Source organism: Pleurodeles waltl, chromosome 7 (genome assembly GCF_031143425.1).
Source record: "Pleurodeles waltl isolate 20211129_DDA chromosome 7, aPleWal1.hap1.20221129, whole genome shotgun sequence".
Classification (NCBI taxonomy): Eukaryota; Metazoa; Chordata; class Amphibia; order Caudata; family Salamandridae; genus Pleurodeles; species Pleurodeles waltl.
In genome coordinates, this window is record NC_090446.1 from 704,383,212 (window position 1) to 704,409,088 (window position 25,877).

Genomic DNA, 25,877 nt, shown 5'->3' on the forward strand with positions numbered 1-25,877 from the left:
ACCCTGGGTTTGAGGCGGAGGCAGTGTTTCGGTGACTGAGTATATTAAGTACATGTGTGATGTATCTGTCTTTTGCCTGGGTAGCGCATTGTTACTTGACAGAGGGGAGGCCCTTAATGTTTTGAGTATAGTATTTTCTGAAGTAGAAAATACAAACAATATGAAATTATATTGGGTTGTTGTGCATATCCGCGGTGTACAGTTCTACAAAAAGCACAGGTCTACTTAGCGATAGGAGACCGCACAAGTAAGTGCCAGATTTGCAAAAAGGGGAAAGTACAATGAAGGGCTAGTTCTAGGGTCAACTTTGTGCCCATAGACCTAGATACCAGTACATCTGTGATGTGGAGGAGGGTTTGAGGTTGCATGCATCAAACATTGCCAATACATTTTACATCCATGTTATGCACCAACAGGAATTTTGGACAGTTATGCTTTTCTAACCCGCTTGTTGGTGATAACGGGAGACATCTGCAGTCACTGTTAATGATGATGTGGAGGCTTCTCTTGCTGTTTGCTACCAGGGAGTTGCTGCCAATGATATGAGTTTACAAACTTTAAAACTTAATCACTTCTTTTAATAATATGGTTGGAGTTAAAAACAGAAATCCTAAATAGCCCACCAATGTGATGGTGCGTGATATACACTCGAAGCACATACGTTTTGTATCAGCATAATAGTATCTGAAAACTGTCAAAATATCTTGTATTCAGTGAAATGCTTCCTCCATTTTGTTCTAATTTGGGTGCATTTGAGGTCATATAGGTACAAACTCAATATGATAATATTATTCTCCGCACATTGCCTGGGAGTTGTATAGCAGTATTATGAAAGTGCGGAGATCAATGTATTTTTTTTTTTACTTTATGAAGAACCATAATAACAGCAATGGTGGGTGGAAACAGCCAGATTTCCACCAGAGGGGGGTTAACCTTATCCAGTGCTTGCCATGAATACAGCCCGAGATTGTGGACGTACAACAGGACTGTGTTGAGTATTAGTTTTAATTAGTTGTCCTGACCTCTGTTTCAGTCTTGGCAGATGGAGGCTGTGCCACTTCTACCTATGAGCAGCCCCTCAAACGCCTCCCATGAAAGAACTAAATGGCAGGACTCCTTGTCAAATTTTTCACAAGGCTTGTTGGCAAGGGTGGATGTCAGTGTGGTGGACTCCCCAGTTCAGGCATTGCGGTAGCCACCTTGCACCTCCCTGTCACCCTTGCTTTGGCGCAAAGAGTCCCAGGGGGGAGAAGGAGGGGTTCCTGTCATGGTCATACTCTAAGGCACCATGGTAAATTTTTGAATTGCTTCTCCTGATCTCTCAGCGAAAAGGGGGAACCCTTTGGATTTCCTTCAGTGGTCCTAGTAAAGGAATCCCCATTTGTAAGGGGGTACTCGGGGCCAGTGGGAAGGTAAATGTAACCACAGTGTCAGGATATCCTCCTATGTGACTACACTCTACAAATCTGCATAACATAACAAAAATGCCTTGCGTACATAGGGCCTGTGGAATGCATGGCACTGCCTGAGAGGTGTCCTGAGTGTTTCACAGGACATATACAATGTCCACAAAGTGCAAGTTCTTCTGTGTGGTCTAAATGAATGTTTCATTGGTGTGATTGTCTTTGTACAGCCATGCCGGTGTATGTGACTGCCTGCCTTGCTCCACCCGTGGCCTGAGCTGCCCGCCCCTGTAAATGGAAGCAGATATTGCCACCAGATGTGGTGTGAGAATGGCGGCAAAGTGTTGGGGGTTAGTTCTGGGCTCAAGCAGGTCCCCCACCCATGTCTAAAGGAGGAGGGCCTTCCTGTAGTACATGGAGTAATGGGGTAGACTGCATTCTGTTGAGGTGAATTTTTGTCTGACCCTCTTCTATTTCCATTGGATCAGAGTTAAAATCTTTAATTTGTAACCCATTACCATGAGAAAACAACCAGGAAAAACAAATAAATGAACACTGATAAGTTTGGTAATTGAGATATATTATGCTAAATGTAGTGTTTAAAAAATATAATATCATACTAACACAGTAAAACAAAATGTTTTTTACACATTGTAAAATTACCCTAAAATCCAAAAGAGGTTGTACGGCCTGCGACGGGATGGAGATGGCATGAAGGGGTTTTTGTGCGGTGAAGAAAAGAGTTATGAAACGGTATTGTGGAGTGAGATTACCACTGAAATATGGCCCTCAAAATCGGAGACTGGGGTACTGAAGGGTGGCGAATTTGGAGTGTTCAGGAAGATTCCACTAAAAAAGAATAAATTATACTGTGGCATTTCATTGACTGTTTTCTACGTCTTGTTGAGGCGCTTCAGCGCTCTCCAACTCTTTGTGTAGGTGGTTACTCAATCTTCAATTTCATTGACAAAAGTTCTGTTGGTTGCAGTGTCCTCTATTAGAGTTGAGTTTTCGTGTCCTCCATGAAACCCATAGTGTGTTCAGACGTCGTACAGTGGCATGTAAAAACATCTTACGCATGAAGCAGAATACAAAGGCAGTGTGAGGGATAGCTCTGCAGGGCAGGCAGTGTCTAAAAACCAGTGTGAGCTGAGTTCAGGTCTGCAGAGTTTGCAAACATCCATGTTTTACTACCATTTTGAATTTGGATAGCTTCAGGTGGTCATTATTCCCTGTTGGCGCATACTGGGAGACTTGAGTGTATGAAACGGTTGGAGAGCACCCCCCCCCTCCATTGGTGCCTAGTGAGAGTTCACCTAGGACCAGTAGAAGTATAGACTCCCTGATGAACCATCAAACACTCAGTAAACTACTGTGTAGAGTCCACTAGGGGCACAAAACGCCCAAGAAAGTGCCACAAATATGAAAAGGTGTGTTATTTCTGATTTTATTACCTTATTTTTATTGTCATTGTTTATAACATATCTAACGTAACTACACAATCATTGGTAATGCTAATGCGTCTGAAAGTGCATGAATGCTTTCATTATTCCATCCATCCATCCTTGCACTCACTCATAACCCATGCACTCTGTCGCTCATCCTTGCACTCATACATCTGTTCATGCCCATCCACAATACACATATATAAACTCACCAACCACTGAAGAGAACCTTTCAGTTATCAGCCATACCTATGGACTTTGTTGCTAGTCACTAGTGCTACTTTTGAGGGATGTGAAACCACTTCCGGTAGTGTGGGCTGAGGGGTGGGAGGATGTTGTTGGTAATGCGCGAGTGGTAATCTGTGAGGGTTGAGAGATTACTGTTGGTAAAAGACTGCTGGTCTGTTAAAGCTTGGAGACTGGTTATGGAAGGTGTGACTGCTAGTGTGTCGGGGTGCCTTTGCCAAACACACAGTCTTTCTGTTAAAGTGACTGGAAGCACACCAAACTCAAGAAATAGTTTGAATTCATGGGAGAATTTCGAATAGAAATTAAAGAGCTGTTCTTTTTGCTGATGGTAGATTACAAGATTATTTAAGAGCCTCCTGCTTTCATCCGGGAGATTGATGGGCTATTTAAGGTTCCTTTGTCTGGCCATTAATGTAAGACAACACACAATTGTTTATTGTATATCAAATATTCTTGAAGCCAGGAATGCCTTTGGTCTGGACCAGTGCCTAAAGTTTGACAACGTTCTTTCTGTATACCAGGAAATAATTTGTAAACTATTTTTGATTCCTAACTGTATTTCCAAAGTATCATATCTGTACTAAAATAATAAACATGAAACATCTAGACAGGCTCCAGAATAAATGAATTATTCAAAGCATCTTCCTTTTGTGGAGTAGCCAGACTGTTGTGTAATTTATTTAAACCTTGTGCAACAGAGACTCCTTTGCAGTGGATATCCTGAATCGAAAGAAGAGCCTCACTCGAGTTTGGAAAGGGTGTGTGCTTCATGACAACAGATGCTGACAGTCAATGTTATTAATGTTTTTAGTTTTGTACAGTATTCTGGGGCTCGTGTATCACATTGCTATTCTGATGCTATATATTTCAGAGGAAGTACCCAGTAAAACATAGTATTCCTTCTGCAACACCGTGAGATTATGTTACACTGGTTACTGTCTCAATCTTTGAATGGCTTGCTTCTATTTTATTTTGTAACCCTTCCTTAGGACACAAAAACATTCTAAAGTATACAATGGATATTGAAAAATGAATGATTAATGTAGTTGCCAGAAGTCTCTTTTTGTATATGCTCCTTCGGGCCGGGGTACTTCGGATTGAATATCACCTCCAACATAGCCTTTGTTGATGCGTTTAACCATTACTCATCCAAATAATGCACATCTGCTTTGGCTGGCTCAATATTCTGGCGTTTTAAGTCGTCCTGAGATATTTATAGGGGGCTTTGCTGAAATAATGTATTGTTAATTAATTGACAAAAGAACAACAAATACAAATTACAAATTCAATGCCTAAATATATACTATATGATATATTTTGCAAACTGCACAATAATGTGATATTCATTTTTTAAACTAAGTTGTAATCTGTTAAAACTAAGTAAATGTGTTTCTGGGCCTGAAGTGACTTTTACAGAGCTCAGCAATTTTAAATTACCAACAAAACCTGAATCCGTTTTCTTGACTGTAGTTTTATGTATTTGTCCGTAGCTGATTTTTTCCACACCACTTTTGATGTGCCTTTTGATTTGATGGGTTAGATACCTCGTTCTTAGTTTCTTTAGAAACACTGTCATAATGTCATAATTAATATTAAACAGTCCTTGACAAAGGAATAGGTGTGGTCAATAAAGGACGTTAGCCTAACCTTTGGCTTTTCCAATGCTTGTTGTTGAAGTTCAGTAGCATTGGCAGAAAGAATTTGAAAAAGACTTGTTGCCAACGCTGAGAGCAACATCGAAAGTTAAGTGGGTTGGGGATACAAAGGAGGAAGCAGTACATGGGAAGGAGGGCATGAGAACACACGCACATCAAGGGAGTGCTGAACAGAAAAGTAAAACAAGCATTTGCAATGCAGTGGGTCTCGTATTTGCTCGAGTTATAAACTCCTCACTGGTCTTTTCTTGCTTCATAAACTAAAAATTAAAAGTAAAACAGTTTCACATAAGCGAGCCGATGGCCGCCATGAGTGTGAAGGAGAGACCCAAAAGGACACAGAAATTAGCTTGCAGTCAAACGTAACGGCAAAAGTGCAATTATCCATGGTACAGCAAAAAGTGCACTTATCCACGTAAAAGGGTCGATGTCATGCAAAGCGCTTGACTTCTGTTACCCCCTAATCAAAACCTCCCCATAACTAAACCTCGCCGTAAAAACAATCTAGAAATGTATAATTAAACCCACTTGTTTGAAGCTGACAACTACACTACGATTTGTTTACACAATTATGTTTTTTTGTTAAAAGGGAAAACCCACATGTGATGCAGGACTGTCCCAGAACAACGTGTCCCATCTCTATTCAAGTAACTTCCCAAGTAACCCACAAAGGCATCCACAATGTTTTAAAAGCGACCTAAAAAGACAAGAGGTTAAAATACCATGCAACATCATAAAAGTTACAGTTTTTAAATTTGTCATCCCTCCATTTGAAGCATGTTTATAACTCATGTAAGTTTGTTTTTTAAAATGGGGCCCTGACGCTTACAGTTTGCATCAACTTTACACTGTCTTACTCTGGGGAAAAATATACAAGGGTCCCAGTTCCTTTATTGACATCACACAAAGTATAAAAAGTGGGCAAGATGCAGGTTCTGTTCCTAACTCGAAGTGAATTTCAGGCTCTACATGAAGCCTGCTATTTGAATATAGTTGTTTTTTGTTTTGATATTTTCATGGGTGTAAGTGACCATGTTGGCCCTACACCTTAGTGATGCCTCCAAAGTTCCACAATGTTTAAGGGAAGAGGCATCATGTTCCATGCATTGATTAGAAGAGTTTTCAAATGTAAACCATGAAGTTTAGGTCTTGTCTAAGACACCAAATACACTGTTGCTTGCAAGAGATTTTGCTTACTGACAGGGTTTGAGCCCGCCCATTGGTTGGCTTCAGCATTGCTAACATTTCCTTACTTTTTTTTTGGTCAGCATGTGCCAGCTTCATTTTCTTTTTGCATGTTCATCCCTCTCCTGGAACGAGGCCCAAGCACTTCTTCCTGGCCCAGTGGCTTTCCACTGCTCACAGTTTTTGAGCTACTTTGTTCTTTTAATCTCAGCGATCTATAAAAGTGCATGTAATAGCAGGCTTCCCCCCCCCATCCAACTCCTCACTGTTGCTTACCCTGTTCTACATAGTTACTTACCCTGTCCTGCTCTCTGATCCCATGCTGGTGTCTGCCCCTTTGAATCCTCCCGTCCCATGTTGTTTCTTGCTCTGTCCCACCCTCTCTTCCTGCGATATTGTCTCATCTCACCTTTCTGTGTTTCTGCTTGATCCGGTTGTGGCTTGCTCCATTCTACCTCGTATTGTTGCTTGCCCACATTGTTGCTTCCTGTTCTTACCCTCCTGTCCCATGTTGTTTTGTTTGAACCCTTTCTTGCTTACTCTCTCCCATCCACGTTGGTGCATGCTTTCTCCCACTCTCCTGCATTTTTGCTTTCCCCCTCTTTCACTGCATTGTTGCTTGTTTGTGTGCTTTGCTTGCCGCCTTCCCTGTGTTGTTTTGCCTCACAACCTCCCTGTTAGACCTGACTGCCTTAGGGTGGTCACCCCTAACTTTCTGCCTGCCGCCCTCCACTTTTTGGACACTGTTTTTGCTGGTTTTTAGACTCTGCGCACTTTATCACTGCTAACCAGGGCTAAAGTGCATATGCTCTCTCCCTTTAAACATGGTAACCTTGGATCATACCTGATTGGACTATTTCATTTACTTATAAGTCCCTAGTAGTGTGCACTATATGTGCCTAGGGCCTGTAGATTAAATGCTACTAGTGGGCCTGCAGCACTGGTTGTGCCACCCACTTAAGTAGCCCCTTTACCTTGTCTCAGGCCTGCCATTGCGCAAGGCCTGTGTGTGCAGTTTCACTGTCACCTCGACTTGGCATTTAAAAGTACTTGCCAAGCCTAAACCTCCACTTTCTCCACATATAACTCACCTTTAATGTGTGCCCTGGGTAACCCCTAGAGCAGGGTGCTGTGTGGGTGAAAGGCAGGACATGTACCTGTGTAGTTTACATGTACTGGTAGTGTAAAACTCCTAAATTCGTTTTTGCACTACTGTGAGGCCTGCTCCCTTCATAGGCTAACAGTGGGGCTGCCCTCATACAGTATTGAAGTGTTAGCTGCTGATCTGAAAGGAGTAGGAAGGTCATATTTAGTATGGCCAGAATGGTAATACCAAGTCCTGCTGACTGGTGAAGTTGGATTTAATATTACTATTCTAGAAATGCCACTTTTAGAAAGTGAGCATTTCTTTGCACTTAAATCTTTCTGTGCCTTACAATCCACGTCTGGCTGGGCTTAGTTGACACCTCCTTGTGCATTCACTCAGACACACTCCAAACACAGGGTACTCAGCCTCACTTGCATGCATCTGCATTTTGAATGGGTCTTCCTGGGCTGGGAGGGTGGAGGGCCTGCTCTCACACAAAGGACTGCCACACCCTCTACTGGGACCCTGGCAGACAGGATTGAACTGAAAGGGGACCTGGTGCACTTCTTAGCCACTCTTTGAAGTCTCCCCCACTTCAAAGGCACATTTGGGTATAACACAGGGCCTCTGCACTACCTCATCAGACACTGGCTGGAGAAGAAACCTGAACCAGAACCTGCATCCTGCCTAGAAGAACTGCCTGGCTGCCTAAAGGACTCACCTGACTGCTTTCTGCAAAGGACTGCTGCCTTGCTGTTGCCCTGCTGCCTTGCTGAACTCTTGTCCTGCTGCTGAAGTGCTCTCCAAGGGCTTGAATAGAGCTTGCCTCCTGTTCCCTGAAGGCTCAGGACCAAAAAGACTTCTCTTTTTCATTTGGACGCCTTGTGCGCTGAAAAATTTGACGCACAGCTTGCTCCGCAGTGAAAAATTCACCGCACGCCGATCCGGAAAGACGCCGCTCGACGCAACGCCTGCGGTGCGACCGGAACTTCGATGCACGGCCTCGCCTGGACAAACGCCGCCCGACTCCAGAAAGGAAATCGACGCAACGCCTGCCGTGAGGGAGAAGATTCCACGCACAGCCCACCAGAACGACGTGTAGCCGGAAAACAAGCCTAGGATTCCACGCACAGACCCCGGGACATCTGGTAATCCCACGAACCACAGAAAGAGACTGTCCGCGCGCCGGAAAACAACACCCGACTTCCCCGCGTGAAAAATAACGACGCAAGTCTGTGTGTGCAGGGGAGAAATCGACGCACACACCATTTTTCCACGTATCTCTTCTTCTGCGGCCCTTTGCGGAGATTTTCCACTTTAAACCAGGTACTTTGTGCTTGATAGAGACTTTGTTTATTTTTTAAAGACTAAAGACACTTTATATCACTTTTCAGTGATATCTCTACAATTTTACATTGCATCTTTATTTGTTTTGACCTGCAATTATCCAGATAAATATTATATATTTTTCTAAACACTGTGTGGTGTATTTTTGGTGGTGCTATATTGTGTTATTGTATGATTTATTGCACAAATACTTTACACATTGCCTTCTAAGTTAAGCCTGACTGCTCGTGCCAAGCTACCAGAGGGTGGGCACAGGATCATTTTGGATTGTGTGTGACTTACCCTGACTGGAGTGAGGGTTCTTGCTTGGACAGACGGTAACCTGACTGCCAACCAAAAACCCAATTTCTAACCATCCCTTTGTTCTTTTACTTGCCCTTCCCACTGTCCATGTGTTGTTTGGCTTGCCCCACCCACCCTCCTGAAGTTATTCTACTTACCCCTCCCATATTGTTGCTTATATCCCCCAACCTTCCAATCCTGCGAGGTTGATTGCCCACATTGTTGCTTCCCCCTCCCACCAAGGCTGGACTGGTCATACCCGGCATCTGGTGGTTCCCTGGGAGCCTAGAAGGGGGGAGGGCCGCTTTTCTTACTGGGGTGGCGGTTTTGTAGCAGTGCAGCAGCTGTAAAAGCACTGCAGAGTTCCTTGTATAGCCAACAGTTTTCAGGTAACAATAAAATTGCCAAGATAACTCTGGTGATTAATGTACCTGCTGGAGAGCATCTGAGTTTTGTCTAGTGGCAGTTTTGACTCATCTAAGGCAGCCCAGAGGGTTAATATGCCTGCTGCAAAGAATGTGTACTATGCAGACCACAGAACCATATTTTATGTGCAATGCTCAGCAGGATACTGCTTTTGCCATAGAGTTCCTTTTGTTACTGTGCAGTTCATAAGTTACAATCAAAATTTAGCACAGTGAGCTATGAACTGCTATCAAAGAGCTGCATGCAAACTGCATGGTACAGGTTAGAAAGTATATGCTTCTTTCATAGTCTTTGATTATCCTAAATTTGCTAAAAATAGTTTGGGTACAAATTAGTTATTTGTAACGCTAACCCTAATCACTGTGTTACTTTCTGAATCCTGAGTTCATGCTTCCTTGCACCAAGCACTCTTAAAAAAAATGCCCACCAGTATGGATGACATGTGGGTCCTATTCCTTGTAGACTCCTTTGTCTTAGAACTTTTTCTGTACACTGATTCACACGTGTATGATTTGTCTTGGGACGTGTGTGTGATGTAAAGTGCTTCAACATCCTACACTGGTAGGAGAGGCACTATAAAAAAAAAATGAAATACATGTGAAAGAGAGGCTATGGAGAGATGAGAGGCACTGTTGGAGGGTGATGGTGAGAGAATCATTGAAGAGCTCCAATAAAAACTGCCATATCCCATTGCTCCGTAAGCTCATCATTTATTATGCTTTAAAACGAATACAATTGAATATATTTGAAAAATGTGTTGTAAAATGCAGTTTTTGCCATTTTGTTTTCAAATGTTCTTGGGGGGAGTAGCCTCTCACTCCCCATTGTAGTCGTCAGGCTTGCTTGCTATATACCCTATTGGGGCTTGTCTGATGAAATTTGCCGGAATTCCCAGTCTGGCCCTGCCTCCCACCCTCCTTTCCGGCACTGTGCTGCTTACCACGTTGTTGCTTGCCCACTTCCACCCATATTGTTGCTTCCTCACTCCTGTCGAGCCAGATAGATACAGAATTGACAAAGGCAATATGTCTCACCTACACAAGCTGTTGCAGTTGTCGATGTTTTTAGCCATGTTGCACAGCAGTGCACCTGCTGTGCAGAATAGTTGAAATAAGAAAAACAGCTGTAACTTGGCTGGTGCTGGCCACATCATAGCACTTTTAAAAAATTGCAGGAGGGAGGGCAGGGTGTCTGATGTTAAGGAATATATATGTCTTGACAAGACATGCATTTACCATGCATGTAATACAATAAGTTGACCATTACAATGTTTTGCATTATATTGGTGAGCTTTATCCATGCATTTTTGTGGCTATTTATCTGTTAGGGTGGAAATACACACACACACACACACACACACACACACACACACACACACACACACACACACACACACACACACACACACACACACACACACACACACACACACACACACACACACACACACACACACACACACACACACACACACACACACACACACACACACACACACACACACACACACACACACACACACACACACACACACACACACACACACACACACACACACACACACACACACACACACACACACACACACACACACACACACACACACACACACACACACACACACACACACACACACACACACACACACACACACACACACACACACACACACACACACACACACACACACACACACACACACACACACACACACACACACACACACACACACACACACACACACACACACACACACACACACACACACACACACACACACACACACACACACACACACACACACACACACACACACACACACACACACACACACACACACACACACACACACACACACACACACACACACACACACACACACACACACACACACACACACACACACACACACACACACACACACACACACACACACACACACACACACACACACACACACACACACACACACACACACACACACACACACACACACACACACACACACACACACACACACACACACACACACACACACACACACACACACACACACACTGGAGCTTCTTTCCTCCCAAACTTGGGAACTACTCAGAAATCTCTCCCTGTTTTTGCATAATTTATGCGTCACTCCAAGTCTGAAAAGGAATTGCCGTGTGTGTGTGTGTGTGTGTGTGTGTATGTATATGTATGTATATATATGGATAACAGCCTGAGCTGCCGACTACCGTGCTGGGGGAATTAGGTTTGAGTCTCGGCGTCGACTCAACATCCTGTGATTCTGGGCAAATCACTTAATCTCCCAGTGCCTTGAGAGCCTCATTGGTAATTTGCACACTTTACAAATTCTGGATTTTATATATATCAAGGCAGTACTCTTTTTCAGACTTGGAGTGCCGCATAAATTATGCGAAAAGGAGGAGAAATTTCTGAGTAGTTCCCAAGTTGAGTTGGAAAGAAGCTCCAGTATAGAGCACGCTTCAACACCAGCGACACTACAAATTTGCTCACCTCAAATGTGTGTTTTCTGGCAAGGTCTTTAAGCGTAGGACTAGCACAATGCCATCCATGCCGAGCTGCAAAATGACAACAGCTTTTCACCACTTAGGGCACAGTATTACAGGTTTGGAGTGGTAAAATGCCAACCTGGAATGAGCAAAAGCAACCCCTGACACATTTATAATGTGTGTGTTTTTTTTTTTTTTTTTTATATTTTAACTCTACGCACCTGAACCCTTAGATTACCATTTCCTCTCTTTACCTCTATCCACCCCTAAACCAGAAAATTACCCTTACTTCTCTTTCCGCTACCCACCCCTAAATACTACCCACCTATAAACTCTAAAACCGCCCTTGACCTCCATTTACCCCTCCCCCTTTGTTAAAATAACATTACAAATGTTGTATATTTAAAAAAAAGAAAAGATGTTTGCCTGTGTGGTAAAGTTCCTGGTGGTAAAGCAGGCTTGATAAAGGTAAAAACACATACAATATACTTGCCTGCATAGTACCTACCTGTGTAGTACAAACTGCATGGTAAAAGTCATGCGTGGTAAAGACAGCATTGTGAAGGCTGTTCACCATTGTAGAGGTAGTGCTGGCATTGTGTGGGCAAAGGCTGGCTTATGCTTCCAGCAGCTATTCTTGGCTTGGATCTGGGTACAACTCTCTATACCCCACCGACATTCTTTTTCCTGCTGTTCTGTAAATCACTTTTCATATTTTGGTCATTCAAGAAATCATCACTTTCTATCTTTTCATCTAATGAGAACTGCAAGGGTAAACATCTCTTCTGAATGAAACAACCCCTTTATTTTCTGCAGAAGGCAGTACACCTGAATCTGCTGCTCTGGTAATCTTAACATTCTCATCCTCCAGTTTCACCACAATGCCTTTCTGGATTTGCTCCAGTGTACCAGGACGTTTCGTTACCCTTTGTTTGCCTTTCTCATGGAAGGGAGGTCCAGCTCCACTCTTTTAATGCAGCAATTCTAATATTTCTCATTGAGATGGAACAGCAACTGAGAAATATTTTTATGTACTTCTCAAACTGTAGCAACTTTTCGATCGGAAACTGCATCGATGGTTATGCACACACCACTACGGATGGTGTGATTGGCCTAATTTAGACAGTTGTTAAATGGGTTAATTGCATCCCATGTGTGCCTGAGTTCGAGAGAGAGACATACTTTTGTCTGAGGTAAAGATCTATAACTAGCCTGTGCATTGTAAGGGCATGAAAAATACATTTTTTCAGGGAAGCAGGGTATTTTTAGAAGGGAAATTACTCCAGTGGTGGGAAGAATGCTGTAGGGCCACCTGAAACAGTAAGGATGCAGAAGATAATGGTGGAAAAAGGTAAACAATGCATGCACAATGGAAGATGAAGTATTGAAGTACTTGGGGTGAAGGTGGTAGGATAGTGGGACACTCGTGCAGTGGAAGATTATTACATTGTGTTTGATGTGGTAAAGGCACAAAATCAATAAAAGTTTAGATTTTTGCAAAATTACATTATTAGAGGTCGCGGTGCCATCAGTGCAAAGTGTGAATCAACTTTAACGATTTTTTGCAAAGATGGAAACGAGGCAGTGACATGCACACCTGATGTACTATTGGGAAATTGTGGCAGTGGTGATGGAGGAAAGTGGGCAGAAATTAAGAGACCTGAAATCATTGCAGGGAGGTGGTATCGATGGAAAGAGACATTGTAAAACCGGTGTCGGAGAAAGAATAGGGACGGAACTGCCCTCGTTGCAAGTATTCAGACGTGGTAGAAGTAGTGGTGGGAAGGTAGGGAGCTAGTTGAAGAGCACTGGTGCCCCTTTTAGATTTATGAGTTATCGGTTGAGGCAAATGTTTCGAGCGGAGGATACCTTGGACTTGATTCACCTGCTAAAGCTAGGTTAGGCACAAGGCCTCCTCTGGTACTGCTCTCTTTCCTTCTCTTTTTTCAATAACTCCAGCAGTCAGAAGGTCTGTGATCTTGCAAATGCTCAACTGCCAAATTTGCTGAAGAGAAATTGCAGATCTGAATTCAAAGGATATGTTGTAAAATGCGATTTCCCACCCAATGTGGGCTCGGCCTCTGATATTCCTGTTATTAATTTTAAATCCAACTTGTCTCCCATCAGTTCCCACCTTTGGCCAAGAATCCGGGTTCAGCTTCATAAATATTTTGAAAGATCTCCTTTGAAGAAAACCACCCCATTAAAATGCCTGGCATCTGGTCAACGATGGGTTGCCCTGTGTTCCTCAGAAACTGGGTATCTAAAGTTATAAACTAAAACGCGTTCTGTTGGGTATTGCAATTTCTTTGCATGCAAAATGGGTGTTTAAATTATCATACTGATGTAAGAAAATCAGTGTATGTTCTTCAAAAAACTGGGAGAGTGTGGACTTGTACTGACCATTATTCAATATCCCCCAAAGCACATCACCTAAATAAACAACACACAACAACAATTATAATTTCTTGATATATTCAAAGTCATGTGTACAAATAATATTCACCCGTTTTTTCTATTTCATTTAAGGCTGTCGGACACATGCAATGTATTCAGGCGCTGTGGGGAAATGTGTTTTTGATGCAAGCTGTCCGTGAATCACTTGGGGACCAGGAAGAAAGTACTAGTTGTTGCTCTGTTTAATACGGACCCTGGGTCAACAATTTGGTAAGTGAACCTATTGGGAGGTCTCTACATACTGAATTTTGAATTGATGGTTATAGGTACTTGTGGATCAGTCTGGTGGACTCTATCTGGGTCTGGAAGAGTTCATTTTCCTAGAATTAAAATCATTTAGGCTGTCCACAACCTTCTAGACCTGAATAAGACCTGCCGTGATGTCTACCTACTAATACATTCACATAGAGTCGAAACATCAACGGCAGTCCGATTGTTTCATGTTCTTTGTCAACCATCTTACAGAAGTGCTAATAATGACATAGGGTCTTTGTTGAGCTGTTGATACGGGAAAGAACAGGCATCTTTGTAATAATTACTTTATGGATATCATGTTAAAATCATTCTTTGTCTATATTATGTAATGTTAAAGTTCTTTTTTTTCCACTCTGTGTCAACTTATAACTAATTTTTGTCATTTATTATATTTTTTGTGTGTCTGACAGCCTTATATGAAAAAGAAAAAAACATGTGCATATTATTTGGACATATGACTTTGAGTATACCAAGTAATTGTAAATGTTGTGTTCTGTTTATTTATGTGATGTGCTTTGGGGATGTTGAATAATGGTTAGTGTAGGCCCACACACTCCCAGTTTTTTTTAAAAACATACATTGATCTTCTAATATAGGCATGATAATTTAACACCTCTTTTTCATGCAAAGAAATTGTGCTAGCTGACAGAAGTCATTGTAGTTTGTAACACATGGTACCTGGCCTGGTCAACTTTTCTATCCTCTCTCACTTCCCATCTTTTTTTGTACTCCTGTGCCTGAAAAAAAGTGATAGCCGCTTTGTAGGCAATGCTGAATGCATGCAATGTTCCAAAGCGCTGAGACTATACGGGTTAGGATCAATGTAAAATGTGCCCTGCAGAACTCCCTGCCCTTACCTGTTCTTTTCTGGGGAGCTCTCGACTCTAGCCTGGTGTTAAAGCATTACAGGCACAGGACCCAGTGGGTAAATTAAGACTGAACCCTGGAGTACCTGAGATGTTTACTCCAAACTGACCCAACTCTTCCTTTAGTTCAGACTGCCAAAGGTTACACATTCCATGGAACCTCACCCATTCAACAGGGTGGCCTAGTTTGCAGTTGCTTCCAAACCTACAAAGCTGATTTATATGATTGCTTTTATGGTTTCTAGTAGTAATTATAGCTTTATGTCATATATTTTCTTTTTCTTTTATTCCTTTGTATGTGAGAGCACGTAACCTCAATTATTTTTCCAAGGGCATTGGCTGCTAAACCTTGGAGAGAACTATGTGCTGCACTTTTTGTTCTTACTTATCTGTCTCGTGGGGCATTGTGCATTCGTGGAGTCTCTTAATAAGATTGACTGAAATCAAAACATCATTATCGCTTGTAGGTGAGATGGGAGTACTTTTAGCTCTTGGCTCGCACCAAAATGTGTTTTACATTGTTTCTAATCAGTGAGATGTGTACTTTACTTGTTTTTTCATGTGGTTTCCAGTTAGCAGAAGCAGTCCTTTTGAATAAATGAAACAAAATGCATTTACTTGTTTATCTCCATTCATCTACCTTGTTGACACCTATTCCTGCGTAGCAGATTGATTTTCAGAACAAACTTGGAGGCGCTATTAATGTGGTAACTGTTGGTGCAAGTTTCAGAGTTAGATTGTTAATTTCTGCTCACAGGTTAAATGCAAGTCAGTAATGGATGAAAAATACCTGTCACTGTGATGATGTTACAGTCGTATAGATTGACAGAAACAATTAAGGGCCTTTTTAAAAGACGCAAACGCTGAAGGGGTTGACCCATAGCAACCAGTAGCTGAAAGGGGCTGGCCCAAAGCCCCTCTGTTATGAACTTTGGTTCCTCACATGAGAGCTGGAGGACAGGTGTACTAGTGTGTAGGCAAACCTAAGGAGGCCCTTGAGAGCCTAACACAGAGTGAAGAATGCCTTTTCTAAAGTCACTGAGGCTCACATTTTTGACAGTACAAGGAGATGACACAATACAACAGAAGAGAATAGCATCCTAAAATATGAAGATGGAAAATCCAGACAAGATCATTTCTGAATAAAGAATTTTCTACCATTATGATATATCACTTGGGATTAATGCTCTTCATCGCCCAACCTTAAACGCCCAGATCACCCCCAAATAAAGTTAGTTTCTGTTTGATAATAGAGAAGGAAACCTCTCTTCATTCTGTCTAACTGAGAAAAAGTAAGTGATTATTATGAGGTGCACTGTGGAATAAACCCTACCTACTATAGAGAATAAGTCGTATTTACAGCTGGAGATTGATACTCGTACAATCAATCATTTAATGGGGAGGGGTAACAGACCAACAAAAGCAAGTGAGTTCATAATAAACAGAATGTCATCTTGAAGTGATCTGATAACAAACGAATCAAACGGGAAAAAAAGTCTGTGATACTTACCTGCCATGGATAGAAAGATGGAGGCCAAAGAAGCTGGTAAGAACGATCCCAAGCTATCCAAGGAGAAGACCAGGGCAAATCGGTATGTGGGACAGTTATGGGAAATGGCTTTCTGGGATGTAGCAGTTTAGTTTCTTCATCAAAACGTGTACCGAGGCGTTGCAGGTAACAAATTCATGAGGTTCTTGACGTGGATGCATTATTTGAATCCAGCGTACCTTGATAAACTCTTGCAGTTTAAACTCATCCTTGTGACCTTGCGTCTCCCCTTTTGTACAGATGTTGGTATGAGCCAGCAAACCTCCAGCCAACAACAACCATTGGTCAGGTCTAGAAAGGTTCTCGTTTAACCTGCTAGAAATCCAGTTCATCTCCAACGTGACTAGGTGTGCGAGAAGTACAATGGTGATAGATTCAGGTTCTTTCTGGTTCTAGAGTATGTGTCAGGATGATGCCTGTTTGTTTGCTAGTTAACAACCTAATGACACATGTTTTGCTTTAGAAACACAGGGGAAATGCTGGTAGCATCTCTCCTACCCCCGACATGCTAGAGTACCGGTAGTACTTGTTTTCCATGCACATTTGTGCATAAGTGCTGCTGAGAAATACGACCGAACGGCGCTAGAGACTATATTTACCTATTGACAAAAGTAAACGCTTCCTCTCAGATGAATGTATTCTATGTTGGCAATCCTGTTCTCCACTGGTTTCTACTTGATGCTGGTCTGTCATGTGTTTTTGGATACCGGCCCATATTTGTCTAGTAGGGAACACAAAGCGGGCCAAGTGGTGAATGTCGTCAAAGTGGGTCTCAAAGCCTAAGCAGGTATCATCAAACAGAAGAACATTCTGGTATATCTATGTAGGTGATTGTTAGAGAAGCGTGGGGGGGAGTAACTCTTTGTTTTCTCTGCAGTGCACAGTCTCTTTAAGATGGATAGAGCACAAAGACAAAACCAAACAAGAGAAAAGGAAAGGTTAATCATGTGCAGCTCAAACACATATATGGGCATTATGGAAGTCAAGTAGCATCAATGGGCTTTGGGCCGGTTAATCTGAATCCTGGTGCAGGCCCAGGGGCAGGGGGGAGTGCACATAGAGTCAAGGGACCGGTGCGCATTGGTATCGGTACAGTAAGGTGGAAAGGTGAACCTTTCAGTGTGTCTGCAGGAAAGGGTGACTGCCATCTCAGAGCAATGCAGGAGATGTCACCACTGTAAATGGGTGGTTGCTTCTCCTCCGGCGGGCAACACACAAGAGCTCACATCCTCCCAAGATGGACACTATTCACAGACAGCGAGTATAGGTGTAACACGGATCTCTGCAGCCGCTGAGGCGTGAAGTCCCCCCAGCCCTCCAGGGGGCTCCCAAACCTTCAAGAGGCCCCAATTCAGTCCAAGGCCAAGAAGTAACTGCAAGATATGGGCGACTCTGGGTCATCTCTCACATTCTGCAGGGGCCCGATCATTTTGCGTTACATACGGATTGCAAATACTGCCATTAAATCCTTTCTGTAGTTTTAAGTACGTTTACGTCGCTGCTCAGTCGGTATTTCAAGCTTTACGCAGAATGTTGCGTTTGTAGAATTAGTACAGCCATTACTGGGAGCCAGAGATGTGGGCATTCAGAAGACTGAAGTCCTCCGGGTCATGGATCTGGGTGTTACAGGTGACTTTCGGACGGTCCCCTGAATGCCACGCCCTTCCTGTCCGTGGGTCTATACTCTGGCGACCTTCCAGATAAGGAGTTTATTTACCTCTGCTTCAATTAAGTTAAGGTATGTGACGGTCAGGCTACTCGGAAAGGGGTGCTCGGGAAGGCAGGCTTTATAAATGGCTGCAAGGGTTCAAGAAATAATTTGAACTGGCTGGCCTTCTATGATCGACTGAATGCTTCACGGTAACCGCGAAGAGGTTACGCGGAAGAAGGGAGACCTGTTTATTTTATTGGGTGGTATGAATGCTTTTTCACGTTACTACGGACTCCAAAAGTAAAACAAAAAAAAGGAAAAAAAGACTATCGAACACCTCTTCTTTTGGGAACTGGGCACTCTAAGCAGGCGCCCCTAGCACAAACCCTCACAGGTGAGGAATTTTACCATGAAATCCATGACCTCGACTGACTCCGACACGAAAAAGAGTGCTTTGAACCGCTCTTATCAAAAGCTCCTACTTCAGCGAGGTCTGGAATCTACCATTATAAGCTAAACTTTCTAACAGTTGACATAGCCTACAATTTTTAAACTAAAATACTTCATACCTGTAGGTATGGAATAGCTTTTAGCCTGGAAAACGGTAACGAGAATCATCTTGTCGCAGGGCGAGCAACACCACTACAAGGGAAAGGTGCGGTTTTCTTACACAGCTTTATGAACTTGGTGTAGTGTCTGATTTTTGGTGTGCGTGCAAAGTGCTGAATCGACAGATGAGGGTGCGGACGTCTTGCACCATTGCAAGTATCTTAGCAGAGTGTAGCTAAGTGGCCCTATTGGTGAGAGATGTCGACATTCATACCCATTCTATTTTTGGCCTCTCAACTAATTTCAAAAGAAAGGCTAATGTTGTGCCCACTAAGACCGTTTTGGGGGGAAATGTATATGAATGCATGTGCGTGACAACCGAAAGAATCCTTGTGCTCCGTGGCAGGAGGTTTGCTAGTGGCGCACCGCTTCTGTTTAAAGCAGCAAAGCGAAAAGCCTCGGGTACACTCGGACTTAATAAACTACACCAGTTTCTTCGCCAAATTTCTATAACATTTCAGATTTATTTTTAGGGTATAGCTCAGAAAACGACTTGAACTACGTGGCTCAGAGTAGAACCGCTCCGTTTCTGTCAGTGCACAAAGAAATAAGGAATCCGTCTCGATGGTGGCACAAGTAAAGTGTCCGTCTTGTGGGAGATGACTGGGGCGTGTAAATTACAGGCTGCGCTGCTGCTTTAAGAGTAGGCCCGCTCCGTCTCTTCCAGTGTGTACATCAGATGAATATTTAACATGTTTCTGCTCTGACGCAGTGAGGGGCTTCCTTGGATAACCGGCGCGTCGAGCCTGAGCAGTACCGTACTGGCCTGGACCCCGGTGTGTCCCCGGACCCCTTTCGACCCCCGGGCCGCCTTCGCACCTGCAGCTCTTCGGCCTCTGCACATACTTGACCCTGGCCTCAGTGACCTCTCTGGCCAAGTCCCTGGTCCGAAGTTGTCGTGGTGAGTGGGTCCCCATTTAGTTCTGGGTGGCTTGAGAGCATCCCATGTTGTCTCCAAGGACCTGCTGCTCTCGGCGCAAGAGAGCGACTCACTAGTGCATGGTATGTGCGCTGGGTGTTATGTTTCAGGGAGATGTTACCGCTTTTATTTGGAAGCTATTCTGTGCGAGGGCTTTCATACTCCTGCTACAGCTCCTCCCAACCCGGCAGCCCCTCGCTAAAAGCAGAATCACCTTAAGTTTCTCCAGGAGCGTGACAGACTCTCCCTCAGGAAACAACAGCTCCCGGGTCACCTGACACACCTGTACCGTGTTATATTTGAGAGAAAGGGGTGGGGGCATTAGGATGTGTGTTTGGGGTGGGGGGCGTTGTGGTTTTACTATCTGTATGTAGAAGAGCCATCTTCCAAATTTCTTAAGGTCGGGGGAGGACCTTTGCTGTGAGGCACGACCTTGGACCCAGGTGACATCTGACCGGAAGTGAAGGAGTGTCCGGTTTTGGGTGCTGTGAACGAGTGGACGTCTGAGGGCAGGGAGACAGCAGTGTTAGAGGAGGCACTGAGGGATGGGATGGCAGGAGGAGGGCGCTGTAAAATGGGTCCTACATCTATCACCGTATTGGTCTACAGGACCTGGACACCTGCTGGAAGGCGGGTGCTCCCCATCACACGCCGCTCTCAGGAGTGCCCTATAGCGTAGACTAGGAACCCTGGACCCCATAGGGCCAGATCTACCTCACCACAGGGTAATGTGCTGAGATAATGTGTGTGGTAAACTTAAATGTGTGTCGGTGGTTGTTGTGTTTTGTGTGCTTCAGCACTTGTGCTTGTAAGTCTTTGGAGTACATTTGCGTCTATGTTGCGCTATAATAAAAAAAACGGTCATTAGGTACGTGGCCACATGTCATAACCAGCCCGAGCCGACCTTATCGGCAACATTGCCTGAGTAAGACACTGTTACTCTACTGGGGCAGTGTGGAACCTGGCACGGTTGGGTATTTTACCTGAGCAGTGTATGCACTGACATGGCAATTTCAACTAGGACAGTGTGGAAACTGGCACTGCAGGTAGTGCCTTACCTGTTCAATCTGGAAACTGGCAGTTTAATATATGATTTACTGTGACACTGTGTAAATTGTGGTGGCATTGTATGTCTTACTTGGGTAATGTAGAATTTGGGATGCCAATGCATGTTTTGGGGCAATGTGGAAACTGGTATCTTAGAATATGCTGCAGTGAGAAGGGCCACAATGAAGTATGCTTTACTGTGACACTTTGAAAAATGCCATCATGGTCATATGGATTTACCAGGTCAGTGTTCAAACTAGCTTCCTAGCAATTTGTGTCTGTCTTAGTTTCTGGAAACCGATGCTATGCCAACATCTGTAACTTCAGAGATGGCTTTGCCGAATGAGTCCGGATTTCATTAGGTCTGTAAAACCTATGTTGACACACATGAGACTATGCATTTTGTAGCCTCATAGAATGATTACTCTGCTGCTTGAGACCTTATGCTTTATGATCCACAGCGTAGGAATGAACTCTAGACCTAGGCTAAGCGTAGAGCGCGTTTTTTAAATTTCCAGGACATACAGCTGTTAAAATTACATCATATGCACCTTCTGTAATCTGAGCCTATTAGGGTGATTTAGGTGGCAGGGGTGCGGTCCCACCGGAAGCTTGTATTTAGAGATGAAGACAAGTAGATTACTTGAAGACTCACATACAACATAATCTATTCCATGCCACTTAGCAGGCTGTAGTTCCATTTGTGCACATACCCAAACACTATTTTGAGATTAAAGTATTGTGTATTCCACTCAGGACCTTTCTTTATGACTGACTGTTGCACCTGGCCCTTTTTGCATGGTCATCCCCAGTCTTTTTGCCTCCCTCCTATTAATTTTTCTGACCAGTTTTTTTTTGCTTTGGGACTCTGGGTACTCTACCACTGCTAAAACAGTGCTAAAGTGCATATGCTGTCTGTGTAAATTGTGTAAGTGATTGGTTTATCCATGATTGGCATATTTGTTTTACTGGTAAGTTCCCTAGTAAAGTGCACTAGAGGTGCCCAGGGCCTATAAATCAAATGCTACTAGTGGGCCTGCAGCACTGGTTGTGCCACCCACATTAGTAGCCCTGTAAACATGACTCAGACCTGCCACTGCGGTGTCTGAGTGTGCAGTTTTAAACTGCCAATTCGCCTTGGCAAGTGTACCCACTTGCCAGGCCTAAACCTTCCCTTTTACTACATGTCAGGCACCCCTAATGTAGGCCCTAGGTAGCCCCAGGGGCAGGGTGCAGTGTATGTTTAAGGTAGGACATATACTAGTGCGTTTTATATGTCCTGACAGTGAAATACTGCCAAATTCGGTTTTCACTGTGCAAGGCCTACCCCTCTCATAGGTTAACATGGGGGCTGCCTTTAAATATCCTTAAAGTGGAGATTCCCTTTGAGAGCAGATTAAAAATGTGGAGTTTAGGGTCTCTGAACTCACAATTCAAAAATACATCTTTTAGTGAAGTTGGTTTTTAAATTGTCTGTTTGAAAATGCCACTTCTAGAAAGAAGGCATTTACTTGCTTAAACCATTCTGTGACTCTGCCTGCCTGTGGATTGTCTGTCTGGGTCAGTATGACAGTTGGGCTGTTTTGCACCTCTCTAGAGAGTGACACAAAAGGGGATGGGGGTGTAACCTGCATATCCTGATGAGCCACCTGAGCTAGAGGGGAGGGAGGAGTGGTCCTTTACACCTGAAAGGACTGTGCCTGCCCTCACACAATGCAGTCTCTGACCCCCTGGTGTGGGCCTGGGGCCTGGCCTGAACAAGGAAGGATCTTGCAAACACTTGTGACTTTGCTTTGAAGTTTTCCAACTTAAAGGCAGAACAGGGTATGAGAAGGAGACCCAAAACCCCAGACTTTTAGAATCTTCCTGGAATTAAGAGGAACCTCTGCCAAGGAGAAGAGCTGAAGAACTGGAGGAGGAGTACTGTCCCTTTGCTGTGCTGCTTTGCTGGACTGGCCTGCAGTTGCTGCTTCTGCCTGAATAGAGTGCAAAGGGTGAACTTTGCTGTGTGTCCTGCTTGAGAAAGTTCTACAAGGGCTCAGAGTAGAGCTTGCCATCTGTTGGAAGTCTCGGGGACACCAAAGACTTCAGTTTCCTCGACCCGCAGCACTTGGAACTGTGTGTTTTGTGTTGTTCAAGAGGAGAAACCACCGCAATGACGCTGCTGGCCTGCACTGTGACCTGCCGACACCGCACGGAGTCGCATTGCCCCACTTCGCACCGCAACCCTGGTCTCTTTGACACCGTCATCAGACGACTTCACCGAGCCGCTGCTCGCACCACGACCTGTGGGCGCTGCACTCTGGCAGGGCCTGCTCACACTGCAGCCTGGGCATCCCAGACGACGCTAATCCTGCTCACACTGGCACCGCTAGCTGCACCGTGGCCTGTGGACACCGTTCGTGAGGAGCACGAAGCACCGCCCCGTCCCGCTGGCTTTCGCCTACCGACAACAGCGCTTCCGCAACGACAATGCAGTGGACATTGCACGTTGCACTGCCCCATTTCACACCGCAGCCCTGGTCTCACTAATGCCGCTGGATGCTGTCACCGAGCTGCTGCCTGCACTGTGACCTATGGGCATCGCACGTCGCATCGTCCCACTTCGCACCGCAGCCCCGACTCCATCAACACCAGCGCACCTGACTGCATCAGCCCGAAGTTCAAGGCGCGTGACTTCAATGGCCCGATGACTCCTGCCCTGACTCTGAAACCAACACAGCGACGTCAGCGACGCCTCTCTCCAGAGGTCACCGCAAGGGTCACGACGCCTTACAAATCCAAGGTACTGTTTGCAGGTCTTCCCGACCTCGTAGCTTGCCCGCGACGCCATGGCCGGCCTGAACTGTTGTTTTTGTTGCTCACGATGCCGTGATAGCCCCAGGTGGAGCTATTGACTTCAAGGAACTGTATTTTTGAGTAAATCTTGCAAAATTCATATTTTTATTACTGTATGTTGGATTTTTATCGTATTTGGTTTTGTTTTAAATAGATAATTATTGGCTATTTTTCTAAAACTGGTGTGGTGTCCTTTTGTAGTGTTTTCATATATTACTGTGTGTTATGTGCACATGCTTTACACATTGCTTCTGAGATAAGCCTGACTGCTCGTGCCAAGCTACCAAGGAGGGGAGCAGGGGTTATCTGAGCTGGTAACTCCCTTATCCTGAATAGAGTGAGGGTTCCTACTTGGACAGGCCCCATTTCTAACACTGACCCAGAGCATCTGCTTCACATAGCTAAACATTAAGTACCCCCCTACCCTGACTGCTGCTTGATTGCACACTTTTGATCAATTCTTTGATGCTTTAAATTGAGCCTATTGTTCCGCTTGCAGCCATTGATCGTCCGTGATGTGCTCGTCATGTCCTTCAAAATATACTTTATGCTGTGACACTAAGTGACAACTTGGATGGGATAAATCATATGACTTCAATTTATGGAGGTTCTTTGAATTAATATTCTCCTTTCAGTTGTTCTGAGCCTGTTCACAATCTGTGGTTTGTCTCCTCTTTCACCTGTTCCTAGTATGGGCGTTCATAAGCAGCCATTTGCTGGTATTAGGGAAAACACAAGACTTAATAACAGGTCAATTTAGCAGAGATCGGTATAGGCTTATTGAATAGAGAGGTACCTTAATTGTGTTCTGATTGTGGAGTCCTTCTTACCCATAATTGAACACAGTTGAAAAACGGACCCAGTTCATGTGAGAACACCATCTTACACACCCACAGAGTACTCGTAGTGTAGCAAGGCGTTGGTGGTTGCCACGCATGCTGTCTGTTCGCAGGATGTCTACCTTACCGTGGTTGGCCTAGCAATGGATAAACAATCTTGTTGGGGAGGGGATAGGGAGGATCAGGGTTAAGCCTGCCGCAGAGCTTGTAGAAGGTTTCCTTTCCATATTGCCAAATGCAAATGGGGTGAGTGTGCCTCAAATTGGGGCTCATAAACTCTCATGGGGGAAAGAGGGTGGAGAATAGACCTGGCAGGGCACTTACTTACAAAATGAGAAATGGCATAGAATGGCAGGATAAAATCCAATAAGTACTTATTCTAAACTACAGAAACATTAGTAATTATAGAATATAACATAACCTCCCACAATGTTTGATAGTAGTGCATGGCAGTAGGTTGGCTATTGTAGCTACTGAATCAAGTATTATAGGCCGCTGCCGTTTGTTAAAGGCCCCAAACATGAAGTATAGGTCCAAGCCGCAGGCAGAGGCCTTAGCAACCAGTATAGCCTGAAGAAGAAGGGTTATAAGTCTACCCTCACTGAGTAGGATGTTCTCATAGAATGTTCTAAATTGAAAAGGGAGAAACAGAAAGACAAGCATTGAAATGTTGGCGCACCTCTCTGATACTAGCCAGTATTGGTCCTGGGCACACAATATTGGTTTAAGTGGAGCTCTGAACATTCAAAAAGTACAATAATGAAGTTAGCTGGTTTTATCCATTTTTAACATTACATGCTTGCAGTACAAAGAACCCTACGGCATATGTTACAGAGCTGGAACCATTGCAGAGCTAGAAGCCCCTGCTGGCAATTTTGAGCCAATGTGGTAGGAGAGCTTTTGGCTAGGTAAGGTACCTGTGGAACTACATATTTCTGAACTATCAATTTGGACCTGTTTTTTTTTTGTCAAGCTGGCCTATGATACTATGGCTGATGCCTCGATCGCCTCCTCTTGGCTTGAAACCAAAATCCTTCCAATCTATAAAAGGGACAGCCATAGTGACCCAATCAACTGTAGGCCTAGTAGTCTTATTGACAGTGGTCAGAAAATATTTGGAAGCATGACGTAGATGTAGGAAAGTACAATCTTGCCTGGCATGTTACCCCCATTTTTTCACTGTCTTTATGTTGTTTTAGTTGTATGTGTCACTGGGACCCTGCTAGTCAGGGCCCCAGTGCTCATAAGTGTGCCTGAATGT

The 25,877-nt window shown here is 44.0% G+C and overlaps 1 protein-coding gene across 3 annotated transcripts in view; it reads left to right on the forward strand.

Moving 5' to 3' along the window:
- The window catches only part of SHROOM1 (shroom family member 1), a 182,949-nt gene that overhangs the window by 22,792 nt on the left and 134,280 nt on the right, over positions 1 to 25,877 (forward strand). For 2 of the 3 annotated variants that reach the window (XM_069244732.1, XM_069244731.1), the window contains exon 2: positions 14,116 to 14,253. The exons of the other annotated variant lie outside the window; for it this stretch is intronic. The gene's annotated coding sequence lies outside the window, so the exon portion shown is untranslated. The remainder of the gene's footprint in view (positions 1 to 14,115; positions 14,254 to 25,877) is intronic. 3 annotated transcript variants of the gene reach the window in all.